Genomic DNA, 16,294 nt, shown 5'->3' with positions numbered 1-16,294 from the left:
CGGCCAGTTTTTATTTCGAGGAGTAAAACTGGCTCACAGCTAAGAGCAGTAAGGCTAGGAAGAGGATGCAGAGCTGCAGTTCAGTAGGTCTGTAAGCCCAGGGATGAAAATGTTCCCTGATGCTGATCCTGCGGTTGCTCTGGATCCCAAACAGCAACACAGAGTACTGACAAAACCGGGTATTTACTCTGGCATTCCAGTGGCAGTCTCTTCTCTGCCCAACACAAACAACACCCTATACATGGCCCTGATCTTCCTGGAAAAACACACTCTCACCACTGTGTTTTGTGTTTAGGGAAAAAAAAACCTCCCTCAAATGCCATTTTTCTGGCTATCAAAGCTCTTACAGTCTGTGCTGCTGTATTAGCAGTATGAGATATAATAGTTTGCATTTAAATTTGAAGGAAAGGAAACTCATGTCGGGGAGTTCGCACCACTGTGGGGGCATTCAGACTTTTCCTTGTTAATCATCATATTCGATTCATGTCTATCTCTCTCAGCGTGACTGCGTGCGTGACAAAAGTGTCACCCAAAGTGTGGGTTCGTGCTCTGCAGCTTGGCACTCTACCATTGTGTGGGCAATGCACCCCTGAGGGTAGTACCCCACAAAGCAAGTAATGACGCTAAGCATGCAGACAGAGGACTGATTTAGACTGAGAGGCGTCTCTAATCGTACGAGGTGTCAGCAGTGTTGTGCCATAGATTAGCCGACTCTCTCTTTATTTCCTCTATGATCATCAACTCTTCTGTGTTCATCACCTCCTCCGGCAAAGACCGCTGTGCAACACCCTGCATTCACATTATAATATTGCTATTAGTAGTTAATAGTAGTAATAGCAGCTGGATTATCGCTGTTAGCAGCAGTAGAGTTGGTTGTATCAGAAGCATAGTTTTGGTATTATTTCTCTGGGCAGTAGCAGGATACTGTATGAATCCACCATCGAGTACCAGACATCTTCAGTGCATGTCAGCCCACTACATGGCCAGGTATCGAACCCAAATGTGTCTGAAACACAGAGTAGTGTCTGAAAGTACTGAGAGTTAGCTCCGAAAGCCTGGTTCTTTGAACTGAGAGTTCCTGGTTTGAATTTAAAGAATTCATAATTTTAGGAGTATTTTAATATTTTTTAGAGTTCCTGTCCTGACATTTAACCTTTAAGAACCTAAGGTATTTTTTTGTTAAATGAAAAAGAAAACATGGTTATATTATTTAAAACAAGGCTTACAAAAAACACAATTGTTTTTCAAACAATACCTAGCCCTATAGCCCAGAATTAGACTTTAAAATGAAGTGATGGAAAGTACAATTACTAAGTACAGTTCTGCAGGTACTCGTACTTTTGATGCTACTTTACACATCCAATAAATTTCAATAATGTATTTTTTGTACTTTTTACTCCATTACCCTACATTTAGGATTTTATAAACCTACAATGAGCATATCAAATATATAAGATATTGTTGTGCACTGACAACAATCTGAATACATCCTTCACCGTTGCACGGCATGAATCACTGCATTATTTATTCAGCATAATATCTGTAAATTTACATCGTTTGTGTTAAATGGTGTTCTAAGTGTACACAGGCAGCTGAGGCAGTGACAGATATACATCTTCTTTATCTGAGGTGAGAAGCGCAGGCGAACATTGTGTGATATGATCTTATTAGTATGTTTGCTGACTTGAAGGTACAAACGCATTGTGCTGCTCAGCCGTACAGATGCAATGAGCTCCTGTGAATTCATGTGCGAGACTGTCAGTCTGTTTTGGACTTTGGTTTGCTTGGTGGGAGAAGTCTTTGATGTTGTGGGGCGAGATCTGGCGCCCTGATCAGGAGCACGACAGAGATGACATTATGCGATACTGCATCAGGAGATTTGGCATACACAATATAATGTTTCTCCATACAACATCATAGCCGCATGTTTCCTCTGTCCTCATATTCTCATCCTGCACTCAAAACAAATTCCCATTAGAATAAGCTGCAAACATTAGTTTTAAATTGACAGTACAATGTATGTTAATGGAGTCAGATCTGTGGTTGCGCAGTGTATCCCCAAAGTAGTTACAGAGGTGTCTTAGCCGTTTCTGAGAAAGATGTGGAAAAGCCATTACAACTTAAACTGTGTAAATTGCTGCAACCAAATGTGACCACCCTAAGGCATGTGGGTGCTACACTTACAACAAAGTCGCAAAAATCGCTTGAAATAGAAACACAGCCAAACACAACTCTGCATATAAATCTGTGTACTTCCTGCTGCATTATATTGCTCATTTGTTTACATTCGGTGCCAGTTGGGGGCACATGAAGATTAAAGAGGTAACTTTTAACCAATGGGAGCTGAAAACAACGGTGACAGAAAAATCAGAGAACAAGAGCAACAGGCATTGTGACGAAAATGCGTCAAAGGCAGCAGAGGAAATGAGGAGTTAGAAACGGTTTGATTGATCATAAAAATACAGATAATCCCCTAACAAGCTCAGCAAACTAAGCCTCTGAAGGCTTCCTTTTGAACGTGTGGACCAACAGTGTGGACCAACGTTTGACAGCATAAGGAGTAGGTTTGCTAAGATAGTTTTAGTCAAAGCCAGCAGGTCTCCGTACAGGATGGAGGCAGAAGCCAGTTTCCTGCTGTTACTAGTCTTTGCAGAGGTAGCCTTGAAGGGTCACCCAAATGACAAAAAAACAACAACACTTCTAGCCATTTAGTTAGTTTTAGCATTTGCGAAGGTTTTCTAACTTTTCTAACAGATTTTTGCTTCCACCCCAAAAGTGAATACATTTTTGTTTGTGGTGGTCACAGAAAATTATATTTAACCCTCATATTGTCCTTGGGTCAAATTCGACCCATTTTCAAAGTTTCTATATCATAAATTTGGGTTTCTTTTAACCAAACTGCCCCAAAATAACATGGAAGGTTCCATACAATGCTCTTCACAAAGGAAATTAAGGATCAGATCTCTAATTTCATAGAATTGTGGGTGTTGTATTAAATTTTATAGCATTATCCTGACTAAACTTTGACAGATCTGTGATTATACATTACCTTCATTCCTCTGATCTTAACCATTAGTCAAAATCATTCATAATTTCTGCTTTTTTCTTACACAAAAATTAGAAAATTTCATATAAATGAGGTTTATTGACCATGAATTCCAAAAAATGAGTGTAAAACTAGTGCAAATAAATAGGTCTAGTGGTGAATATAGTGGTGTTAATGGAAAAAAGTGCCAAAAACGTTGAAATAAGCAACAAAAACGTAAAAAAAAGATGCAAGCATAATGTGGGGAAAAAGCAACACAAACGTAAAAACAGTGTCTAAATTTTGACCCGGAAGGACAACACAAGGGTTAAAACTGTTTTCAATTTTTAACAAATTGAACAGTTTTCATTGGAACTGATCATACAGAAGAAAATAGTTTTTATAATGTAAATTTTCACCCCAGCTGATTACATCAACAATGGGTGACTCCATAGCTCACAATTTACATTCAGCGTCAACATTCAGCACCTCAAAAGAGCAGTGTACTAAGTAGGACACTGTTTGGGACAAACACTTGAGGTGGCACCAAATATGCCATCTCCAACAGACTGAATGGACTGATGGACCCAAGCGATTGGAGACCATTGTGGTCAACTTTTCCACAGGCAAACCAGTCCATCCTTAAGTTATGGCTGCAAGAAAGGCTGCCGATGGCATTGCAAATGCAAGAAAGCCTCCAAACAAACAAACTGAAATAACTTTTTGAAGTAAATCTTTGTGTTTGACACAATCTTTTTAAGCTAAGTTGTTACGGTCATACTGAATATTGGTCTACCTATTCTGCGTTGTGATGTTTGGTTCAATAGATATGATGCAAAATACATAATACGGGTATGGCGGAGAGTAAAACGTTTTTGCGATGGCTCCATTTCTGAAAATGTTCAGGGCCCTGAACTAGCACTTGCACTTCATGCTTTTATTAAAAAGGTGAACATAATTTTCACATATCACCTGGACTAAAAAGGAAATTTCAGTTTCTACAGGCATCTTATTTTCCTATTTTTGTAAATTAGTCCTCACAGTTACAGCAACAGTTTTCACACCAACTTAATTCAATCAGGAGAGACTTCGTTGCAGATATGCAAACATTTATTACTAACAATTAACCAAACAAGTACAACAATTATTTGGAGATTAGACTCCATTGTAAAGGGGATCTATACAACTAATGTTTAGGAAAACCAAACACATCCCCCAATGGAATCTAGACACTGGTGGTGGTGCCGTCAGCCGGGAGAAGACCGATACACCGTCGACAATGCCTGGAGGTAGAAGGGGAGGAGGCGGGTCGCACTCTCGTCTGAAAATACAACTGACAGAAACGGGAGAGAGAAGATATTTAAAACAAGGTAGTCATGCTGTGATTGGATAGAACATACGTGCCCAATTCTAATTGGTATACAGAACCGAAACACCCACTGCCCAGCTGATCAGTTAAAGAGAATAGAGACAACGTATTAGAAGTCTCCCTGACAGAATTTACGCTGAGCTACATTTGCTGCAATGTGGCAACATTTCTAGACACAGCTATGCAACGAGGTCTAGGACGGCAAGCAACGCTGGTCATTAAAGCTGTGTGGAAGAGGTGAGAACATGCCTTAACATCAGATGCTTTAAATCTAGCTTTTTATAAAACGTCACAGTAAAATGTACAGAAAAGGACACTACATTTCAGATACGTAGTAACATGAGTAAGTGTATAGGTTCTTACTGAAGGAAGGACTGGCTTTTACGTCCTAGTGCTGACCCTGTCCATATGTTGTTTCCATGTCTTCCTGTTTGTCTACAATTTTCTCAGCAGGTTGTAGCATATCCAATGAAGAAGCAGTAAGTCAAACAAATGAACTTGGAAAAGCTTGTTTGCTTTTGACTTACTACTTCTAGACATGTTCTCCCTTTGATCACACTGGTGTCTGCTTGTTTCTCCCGCACTCAACAAACATACAATCACAGGAAGTGGAGAGTAAATTGCCCGTTGGTACGAATGCAAATGTGGACCCCTGCAAGCCTCACAGTCACTAAGGCTAATTGGAATCCAAATATAGAATAATAAACGCGCTTTGCCCACACCACTGGTCGGCCGTTGTTATACCTCCTCGGGGGACAAGTTTGAATGCCGGCACCAGTCAGGCTCATAGCGGTTCTGCTTTTTGTGTTTGAGTTTGCTAGTGTGTTTCTGGCCTGTCAGTGCGGCGCATCAGCAGTCGTAACAGGCGGTCCCAGTGGAGGGCAGAGTGACAGGTAGGTAATGATCAAAGAGTCTGTTTCCTGTGTTTCATGTTGGGCTCAGAGAGAGAGACACATCTGTGCTGCCGGTGCCTCTTCTGGTTGCAGATAGCACTCACTCATCTCACACATGTGCATGCATACATGTGCGAGCACAAACTTTAGTCATTTTGAAACCACTCACATTAACGGCTACTAACACATTTCTCAGATTCAGCCTCACTCTCCCCCGTGCCACACTCCCTCCCTTCTAATAAATCGCTGACCTCTTTCCGCCTGCACGCAGACTTTCAGTCATCTCAAACTGTCATCTGGACAGTATCGCACATCTATAAAATATTAACCTGAAGGGGAAACACAGGCAAAGCCACCCAGTCTCTCTCCAATTCGAGCCTCCTTCCCTCCCCAAGTAAGCAGGACTATCTCTCTGACTCAGGTGCCAGCCCACTTACAGATATCTTACCTTCAATCTTGTGTCCACAGTTGCCAGTGGCTGTGTGGACGGGTTTGTACTCAGCTCTGCTCTGTTCAGCCTGCCAGTTTCTGTTTAATCAGTTGGAGCAATTCAGATTGTATTTGAGAAAGGCCAAATCTCATCTCAGGTTGGATGTTGTTGGAAATGAAGTGCATCCTTGAGGATGGCTGTAAAAACAGCTTCACTTTATCTGGAAGATTAAAACTTCAGGGTCACGGTAATCTGTCTTAATGAAACTGTCAAGTAATCCGAGAATCTGTAAACTGTGTGTGTGTGTGTGTGTGTGTGTGTGTGTGTGTGTGTGTGTCACGCCGGCGTTTTCGGGCGCTCGCTCGTGTGCATGTGTGTGTTTTTATTAACTGACTGAATTTATACATGCTTTTTAAATTACTGATTGACAGACTAGAGGGATATGTGATTGAAATGAGAGGTACATTAACTAGCAATTAACCAATGTTAAGGTAATTGCGTAGCCAATCAAATAAAACTACTCAAAGCATGAAGAGCTCATTTAATCATCTACGTATAAGAACTACTCCTTTTTGCACTCTTAGGATTGATCTCTTAGCCATCTTAATTTTGCAGGAAATTTCTTTTGTACAGGAGGCTCTGTTTATTTGCAAGATTCACACCTTTGCACTGCCATTGCCATGGCAAGACTCAATAGGCCTTTTCTTCATAGAGACTTCAAACATCAACCTGAACTCTCCCCATACACCTGATTGTACAAATGCACTATTAAGAACAGGTATTGATCTATGTTGAAAAACATGGTGGCTATTAAAGAAGAAGAAATTCTGCTAAACCTTTTTCAGTTTCAAAATAGATTAACAGAAAATAGGTCATGCACATGCAGAACCTTGCTTAATTGCACATGCACATAAAACAACTGTCCAAATAATTCACTTTGTAAGACCTTTTAATATTAAGGTTGGAAACATTGTCTTACTCCACAATATCTGACAGTATCATACATATTCTTTATCAGCTTGTTCCAACTCTTCATTGAAGTTATACGTTGTCTGCACAGTAAAATATGGAAATATTCTATTCTATTCCATCATTTTTATACACATTTCCCTCAAAATGCAGCCTGGCATATTTGGTATTTTTGGAAAATTTAGGAACTTATATACTGAAATATTTTTGTGGGTTTGAACCATATTTAGCTGCACAGTGTGAGTTTGGATTGGCTGCCCTAACTGTTGGGACAGTGGGATTGAAGAGGTTAGATAGTTTAAACATCCCTCTGTAATCCCTTGATCATTGGTTGGACATAAAATGTATCTGGTTAAGTTCTTTCTATTTCATTAAGTGAATCTTTTAGTTAGTTAGAGTTAAAAATCATAGCGGAAGCCAAGCTCACAAGATGTTCTGAAGCCTGTGCTGGGCTAATTACTTGCAGTTTTTATTTGACCTTAGTTATTCTCTTTTGCCTCAAAATAGTTTATCATTGCAGTTGATAAAGCTAATGGCGCCTATAGACTGTGCGGTAGGTTTACAAGTTCATTGTATGTTACACTGTGTTTTAAAAAGTCTTAATTGCAATCTGTGTCTGACTGACAGACTGTACGATATGATATATATGATAGGATATATATTTGATATATTGTATACATACACTGACTGAGGCCAATTTATTAGGCACACCTCGAACAATCTAAAATAGCTGCTGTACTCTACTTTTATGATGCATTTAATGTTAATAGTTTGTTGTTAATTGTCATGGAGGTGTTAATTAAATAACATGTTTTAGCATTGAGGTCATGGTTGGTGATGTGTTGGACTACATTATATGAGTGTTTTTAATATTCTCCTCCCCTTGTAGATGTAAATAAGGAGGACAAAAAATTAGAAACACCTCTCACTATAATGTAGGACAGTATAACACCACCTTTAACTATCATCTCAAACATATAGTTGGAGGCCTGTTTGCACTTTTCTGACAATTTCACAAAACAGATGCAAGCATCGAAAAACCTCGAAAGAAGAGGAGGGGAGATTGTGAAGCTGATTGGGGAAAGAAGGGCAACATGGAATACAGATTTTTGCAAAAGGAGTTGAGGTAAATGTTTATTTTTAGCCATAGCGTTATGGTAACTAGTCAGTGTACTCTGACGTTGGTTGGTTTGTACTTGAAATGTGGCTTGGTTCTATAGTCACATGGTGAAAATGTTGGGCCTGACTCTCGAGCTCTAAATCAGCTGTTGGTTGACAAGTATCACAGTGCAATCTAAGATCACCATTTTTGATTGACGACTAAAGATTTCATCACATTTGCTGCAGTTTTGTAACTACCCAGCAGAATTTCAGGAGCAGGGCACACCCCAACCCTCTCCTCTCATTCACTCTTGCATTCTGCGCCCCTCCCACCCTATTGTTTTCTTCCTCTCCTTAATGTCCTAAGGGGGTCTGTTGTGCACGGCTGCTACGGCATTTTCCATACTGAAGTTTCGCCACAACGCAGTCAGCAACTGCAGTCAACTTTACGCCTTGCACTCCAATCATCTTTTATTAATAAATTGTATAAACGTATCTGGTTGATGGTATGGTCCTTGCTAGTGAAATGATCATTAGAAACTTTGCCTGTGAGTTTTGGAATGTTGGTAGGACAAAATAGTACATTTGAAGATCTTGTCTTTGGGGGAATTATAAGAAGCATTTTTCACTTTTTTCTGACATTTTACAGACTAAAACGCTTAATCAGTTAATCCAGAAAATACTAATTAAATGAATTGCTTATCAACATAATCGTAAGTTGCAGCCCTACTTCAGACTTAAAGCTCATAGTGAAAATTGACAAAAATGTAGTCTATGAAATGCTATTTACTTGCAGTTTAATAAGACACTCTGTTGCCTTAAAATTGGTTATTACCACAGGTAATATAATATACGCCTTTATTGATCCCCAGAGGGGACATTCAGTTGTTGCAGCAGCATAAGGACATTATAAGTACAGATAAATAGTAAAAACTAAATAATAAGAGGTATATAAAAGTGAAATAACAATAGAAGTAAAAATAGAAATAGACAATATACAATAGCAATTAAAAACAATATAACAAGATAAATGACAGTGGTGTGACGTGTAGTAGCAGTAAAGTAAGCAGGTCTAGTACTTTACATGTAAACAGTGCACCAGACTAATATATAACATGATTAAGTAATACTATAATGTTCATCTGTAACTAAGGTTGTAAACCGTTTTAAAGCAAGAAGAGTGAAAACATGTCCTTTCCTAAAGCTGCTGTTGCCTAGTGTATCACGTCCGAGTCCGTCATCCTCTTCCACAGAGGGCTTGTCAATAAACAGCAGTGAACCCGAGGCTGACCCGTTTTTACACACCCGAGGCCGGCAGCTGATCTCTCTGAAAACCAAATGAATCTCTGTAAAGGGGGGAAGGGATGAGTAGCTGGCAAGCATGGAAAGCTTCAAATGATTGATAGCCATTTGTTTTGCCTGCTTAATACAACAAACTCTCGAGCGATTCATCACGAGAGTGAGGGTTTTCCACGGTGCCTCTGCAAAGCCCACTAAAAATAATTCATTTTCTGCGAGCTACGAGCCAGGCGCTAATGTTAAATATTCATGCGGGTCCAGTCTAAATGATGTGGCCATTGGCACACATTTAGAGCACACTCTGTGAAAGGGAGGAAATGTCAAGCTGTGAATAAATGAAAGCAGGGAAGCCGTATATTACCCTGCCATTGTGAATTTACTATAGTTGCCATTTTTTGTACGGCCACTTCAAATAGATCTCTTTTATAATCAATACATTCAGTAAAACAACCAGCATATTGCCACGTTGGCAATAATCTGGACTCATTGTGTTTGCTCATCCTTTATTCACCGTTTGTGTTTGTTGCCTAATTTGTGCCTCATGAATGTTAACAGAGGTGCTATTTCTGTCGTAATAGTCGGCGTGTTCAGTGAAACAGACTATCAAAGCCACTAAGTTGACTCTCTTCAAAGATGTCGATGCACTGCAAGTGCCTCTCGTCACACAAGATCAATATGGCTTGTGCCTATGCAGCTGTTACGGTTTCATTCGTATTGACCGCCACATCAGTCAACCGCATTCGTTTCTGAGACGTTTTCACAGCAAGGACACGCTGATACAGAGAAGATGTTTTCACGGTTGCACATGAATTGTTTTTGAGACGTTATAGGTCATCTTCTGCCATGATATCAGTAAGCATAGTGGAGGGAAAGGGCAAACTATAATAGAATGTACTGGGTTGAGTATCCATTTACAGGAGAAGTCAAATAGAGAGCATAATGACCGCTGTGCATCATTTGGATGGAATGGAGGAATGTTAAATGGCCTCATATTGACAGACACACTCTACCAGTATTCATTTTTATCGCACACATATGCGTCTGCCGCTCACATTCACACACACATTTCCTCCTGCAGTCTCTGACTAATGAGGCCTAGGGCTGGAGATGGTTCCATCAAGGAACTTCCCTCTCTTTCTCTCTAACACACTCACACATGGTAGCTCGCTCTCTTTCCTCTCTCAAACATGCACCTGATTGATAGCAGTGATTTGACTGAGAAAAGGGAAATGGGAAATTGAAAAATGGTGGAAGAAGATTGGAAACAACGCGCTGATTATAAACTCTGTGAAGAAACAAAAGGCCTTCCCTCTGCCTTTTTTCTTAGCAAGAAGGTAGCAGGTGTGTGTCTGACAGGTGCCTGATTGAGGCGCACAAAAGACATTGCAACTGCAAACAAATGGACGTGTTTAGCGTCCCCGGATGCAGTTAACGTTTTGGCCTGATAGATGTGATTATGAGTATATGAGCAGTGGCAGCCACAGAATGGGCCCAGGTGTTAGGGAAGGTGGAGCAGAAAAGGAGGCATGTTATTGTTGTGATGATAATAATCCATCCATACAATTAATGGTATGTCATCCCCGAGGGTCATCAGCCTTGGAGGATGTACTTAACATGTCTCATATTGAAATAATAGAGCCTCTCTTGGCTGGAGACAGATACACAGTAGGTGCGAGACCACACAGATTTATCATCATGAGGGGGAAAAAAAAAAAATAATTGCGTTCTAAATTCACAGATTTACAAAATAACCTCAATTACCTCCACGCCATCGCCATCTATTTTGGTCCTTTTATGTTTATCTACTCATGTTTCAGGATAATAAACAATAGCACTTTTATAACAGTGAGAATAAATTTGGCTACCTCCTTGTGAAATTTGTGTATTCCATAAATGAGGGAGCGTCTTGGCCGAGGCCCCGGTGGTTTAATATTTTCTGAGAGCTTCCAGACAGTGAGTGGTGGTGCAGCAGCTGTCTCTTGACCCTGCTGGACCCCCACTTACCCCTCTGACCACCTCCTTTCCACCAGGCAGGCTGTGGCGATGACAAGCCTGTCAGAAGCTTCTCCTAATGTCCTAATTACCCCTCGCACGCACACACATGCATGCGCACACACACACACACACACACACACAGTGCAGATGTATGCACATTCATAGTGAGTAAGCAGATATGCTGGCAGACAGGCTAGAAAGCACACACACATTGCTTCTGTGAGCATTGCTCATGTAAGCTTTCCTGGCAAGAGACCATACTATAGGTGAGGCATTACAGCGTCTCCAGAATAGCAAAAATCCCTCCCTCAAGACTCCTTGGAGGCTTTGATTCAAATCGTTCTGCGTGCGTTTTGATCCGGGCATGGCTGTGTGTTGAATCAGAGCTTCGGTTTCTCTCCTGTGGTAACAAACGCAGCACTCCTGCCGCAACTTTTCTGTCAAAAAAACAAAACAAAAAAACAAAGACCAGGGCTGAAAAAGAGGCTTCGCAGCAGTGCCTGCCGCCTCTGAGGAGACAAATACGCTGCATCTTTTTGATGCAGCGTCACCCAAGATAGACAATACGAATGAGATGTGTCACTCTGCCAGAGGTTAAGCTTTGCCTCGGCTTTAAGCAAGAATCTCTCTCTGCTGCATTGGTTTTTGGGTGCAGAGCACACTGCCGCTGCTGCACTTAAGTCCACGCTCAGTCAACCAATCTTGTTAACATAACAGAGTGAATGATTGTGCCTCGTAAGAAAAAGGAAATCATTGTACCTCCCAGCCAATGCAGTTGGCTGGTGATTTATAGACCTCTGAAGTTACTGCATTTGTCACAATCAGCATGACTTAAAAGTGTTACTATAATGCTCTTCCTGCCTCATATTATGTTGATTTGAGACACCCTGCCTCGTATTATGGTAGTTTTATTATGCCAAATTACCTTTTGATAGATGTGTCAACGAAATACGAAGCAACCGCTGTCTTTTTTTTTTTTTTATTTCGCTTTTTTTTTTGCCTTTTGATGCCATTTTATTTGTGTAACAGGGAAGAGCTCTGTGTCTGTCACGTGAGGCTGTGTGGAACAGCAGCCTGGCATCTACAGTAGTCAGAAATGTGTTAGTGTTCGCTTTTTTCTTGACACCACTGTGAGAGCCGAACGCTACCTGAGCTGTCATTAAAGCGGATAGTTGCTGTTTGCAGCTTCTTTTGGTGTGTCAGCTGCAGAGACATTTTCATGTGTGTTGTGAGTGACAACACGCACACGCATACGCACGCACACACACACACACACACACACACACACACGAGATTACACACCTTTTTGTTTTGCTTTCGAAAGGCATTGCCGATGCTGAAATGTTTTAGTCTTAGCCTTTATTCTTAAGAACATCCATCTCTTGTTATTTATGTGCAATTGTAGATGCTCATAGCACTTTACTAAGAGGAGGCAGGGCCCCAAATTCAATATATCTGCGTTATATCTGCCAGCATTTCTGAAGGATTATCCCTTAATCTCTTTGGAGTAAAAGCTGTCTTCAGCTACATGTGTCCTCCTGGCTTTAGTACAACACAAACATTCAGGTCATAGATTGGACATTTACAAAGCATTTCCCATTAACAGTGAGCAATTAACCACCTCTGTGGGGATACTGGCAAAATCTCCTTATTGCAGTTTATCGTGCAGGAACATGCTTTGAATCTCCTTTAAACCAAGCTGATTAATATGTTTCAGTCGACTGGGGAGAATTAATCCGAGTATTCCCAGAAGTGTTTGCAGGTGAGCGTTTTTTGATATCTCACTGACAGGTTGGGCTGGATTAAGCTGTACCTGAGAGCTGATAATAATATAAGAAGCAGGTCAAGTCTGTGAATAAAATGGGACTTACTGAATAATGCACAAAATTGCAATGTTTTATAGGATAACAAAACAAGACATTACAGGCACAAATGCGTCATGTTACTGAACAGTGGCAACCCTCCACTAATAAGCATGGAAGTTAATTAATGACCTATAGTAGCTTGAAAAACAAAACAAAATTACTCAAGGTCACTTAGTAGCTCTTTGCAGAGATTTCCATTGTATCACACAGCGAACAGATTTTTCTCAGTAGTTATGGAGATGGATCTGTTGACAGCTCAGTAGCTGATTTCATCCATAGCACTTTTAAGACTTCTCATCAACTCAAGGTCCACTAGCTTTTTCCAGAGCTTTCAATTGTATGATCCTATCTTCATCAGCATATGGAGTAGGGCTGCTACGAATACTATTTTTTTTATTATTGATTCATTTGACAATTATTAAATGTAAACAAAGTAAACGTTGTAAAAGGTCAGAAAATAGTGAAAAGTGCCAATCAAAAATGTCTTAAGCCCAAAGCGTGTTTTGTCTAACAAACAGTCCAAAAACCCAAAGGTATTCAGTTTGCTGTCATAGGAGACAAAGAAAACCAGGAAATTGTTAAATTTGAGAAGCTGGAATCCGACTTTTTGACATTGACACTTCACGTGGCGCTTAAAAATGACTTATCGACTTAACGATTAATCGGATATCAGAATTGTATGTCCATCAATTAATAATTCCAGCTCTAGTATGGAGTTTGCAGAGTTGCCATGAAGATGGATATGTTGAAATGTAATAATTGCTTCTGCTGATGAAGACCTAGTGATATGATTGAATGCTCTGGGAAATGCTATTTAGTGGACCTTGAGTTGGGATAGTTTTGTTAAATCTCCAGTAATAGTTCCCATATACAAAGTAAAGGGCATTTATTTATCTATCAGTAATGTATGAATTACTTATGTATTTAATGCAGATTTGAAAATGAATATGCCTGACAATAAAAGACTTTTTCTGTCTTTTTGCAAGGACAGACAAAACTCTTTGATCGGTGTCGTTTGTGAAATTCCTGACCTCAAAAGTCGCCTGTGTATATTGGGTCCACTCTGCAGGAGTTCGCTTCTCCATCCGATTTCCTTGAAGAGAAAAAGTTTGAAGCCCACCTCTGATCCCTCTAATTAAATGAGAACACAGTGGGCTACACACAGTGAGACAGCATCGCTTCACAGACAAACACACACACACACACACACACACACGTAACCAATGTGGATCTCTATAGGGAACTACACAGAGTTCCAGCATCCATCTCTGTTGTGCCCTGTTATGCAGTGCGATCACACACTAGGTTGACATGCAACACGCTACAGATCATGAGCATAAATAAGCAAGGGAATGTTTTACCTGAAAGGAAGAACATTAATTCAAAGGCATCTCACTATTACGGAGAAGAAATGTTGCCTCATTAGTGTTACCCCACTGCTTTTAGTGAGCAGGAGCGAGAGAGAGGCTATGTGCCACTCTTACCACACAGACAGCCAGTCTCCTGAGATCTAAGTTTGCCTCAGTGACTCAAAAAATAGCGCAGATTATTATGGATGTGTTGGGGTGACAATGGGTTATACACAGATACCTGAATGCCAGAGCACTTGGAGCCTGGCATCTTATAGAAAAACAATGTAGTGCAAGAAAACGCCCTTTTAAAATGTTCCAGAGTGTGTTTCAAGCAGGAAATGTAGCATCAATGTAAGTGGAAAGCGGGATACTTTCACTTTGTTTTTGCTTCAGTTGAAAGGGAAAAGAGGTAAGGACACAAGGACAGACATTATTTGGAGGATGGCTGGGCTGCCTGCTCTCATCCGCCGTGATTGACAGATTGGTGCAACGGCTGCGCTCGCACGGATGCCATCACATGCATTTCCCCAGAAATCTGTCTATCAGCACTGTCTAAGCAGAGCGACAGCCATGACATCTAATCACAGGCGAGCTGGCACCTCATAACTTCTACCTAATGTGCTGCAGGTAGAGAGGAGAGAAGAGGGGCACGGTTGACACACCACAACGCTATTTATAGCCCCTTCAGAGGCCACCAGCAGGAAGTGGATCATACTGAAGGGTTAGGGAAGGTGTCACCGCACTATATCACAAGTGTCTCTGTTTAGATATAGGTCTCTGTTGACAAGATTAAACACTGAGATGGAACACTGGTATCAGGGTGATACATTTTTCTGGGTTATACTCTTGTAACATAAAATGAGGGCAGATATGCTAAACATACAAGATGATAATGAGTCATTTACATAATGTTGCTACACCATTATAATTACCTGGCAATTAAAGCAGCTCAAAAGCCTCATTATGAGCTGTCCTGAGGGCTGGTTGGACCGGGACACATACGGTGTGGTGTGCTCATTCAAGCTTCGAGTTTGAGTCTGGCTATCAAGCTCGCGGCCTCTTTTTTTGTTCAAATCACAGCAGATTTCAGCAGAAGCAGAATTGCCCCACAAGTCTCATTATGTTGAATGATCGCATAATAAAGACAAAGTTTTGACTGACACTTGAAGTTTTTAAAGAAGCAGAGGCTTAAGCCGTGTGAGAGATTGCAGCAGGCTCCTAGACAATGTTCAAAACTTGTTTCTCCTCGTGTGCGATTTGTCACTCACACGTCTTTTGTCCTGAGGGAATCGCTGACACATTGAAAATGCACAAAGGAGTATAACAAGGACATGTGTCATACCTTAGGCCCTTATTACGCCCGCAATGACAAGTGAGACAAGAAGTCACTTCAACAGACTGTATGCTCGCCACTGAAGCCCACATTGCTCACAGCCAGAGTGAAGGAAAAAAACGTGTGAAATGTCAATATAATAAAAGATGGCGTGTGAAATATAAAAATGTAGATATGGATGTGCAGCAATGAGCAATGGAGGAGGTGTCTGTCTGTCTGTCTGTCTGTCTGTGTCTGTGTGTGTGTGTGTGTGTGTGTGAGAGAGAGAGAGAGGGGATGGAGGGGGTAGTTTATGAATAGCAGACAATGAATGATGGAAGCTCTCCCGAGGGTGCAGGCCCTGAGCACTGCTGCGGGGACTTGGGAACACGCCAGTCTCCCATGCCCTGTGAGATGCCAGTTTGGGTGGGCACCGTTCCGAATGGGTGCTCTATTCTCCAGGATACATCGCAGCGTCCTAGGGGAGCGCCTCCAGGCAGTGGCTGCTCTAGAGCGGAGCTGGCTGGAATCTCAATCAGGGACATGAGGGGGAGAAAAACAAAGTCCACACATTCCCTTGGTTACTCCATATTAATATGACGCCGGATGAAGAGAGAAAAATGGCTCATTATGTCGGGGATCGTACACACCTGTGGCAAAGTAGAATGCCTGGATTATAAAAAA

At 41.0% G+C, this 16,294-nt stretch overlaps 1 protein-coding gene across 3 annotated transcripts in view; it reads left to right on the top strand.

Moving 5' to 3' along the window:
- cadm1b (cell adhesion molecule 1b) overlaps window positions 1–16,294 on the top strand; it is a 166,425-nt gene that overhangs the window by 96,984 nt on the left and 53,147 nt on the right. The gene's annotated exons all lie outside the window — the stretch shown is intronic.

This window comes from Sander lucioperca, chromosome 5 (assembly GCF_008315115.2).
Source record: "Sander lucioperca isolate FBNREF2018 chromosome 5, SLUC_FBN_1.2, whole genome shotgun sequence".
Lineage (NCBI taxonomy): Eukaryota > Metazoa > Chordata > Actinopteri > Perciformes > Percidae > Sander > Sander lucioperca.
Note: the sequence above shows the minus strand (reverse complement) of the source record. Positions and strands in the feature narration are given on the sequence as shown.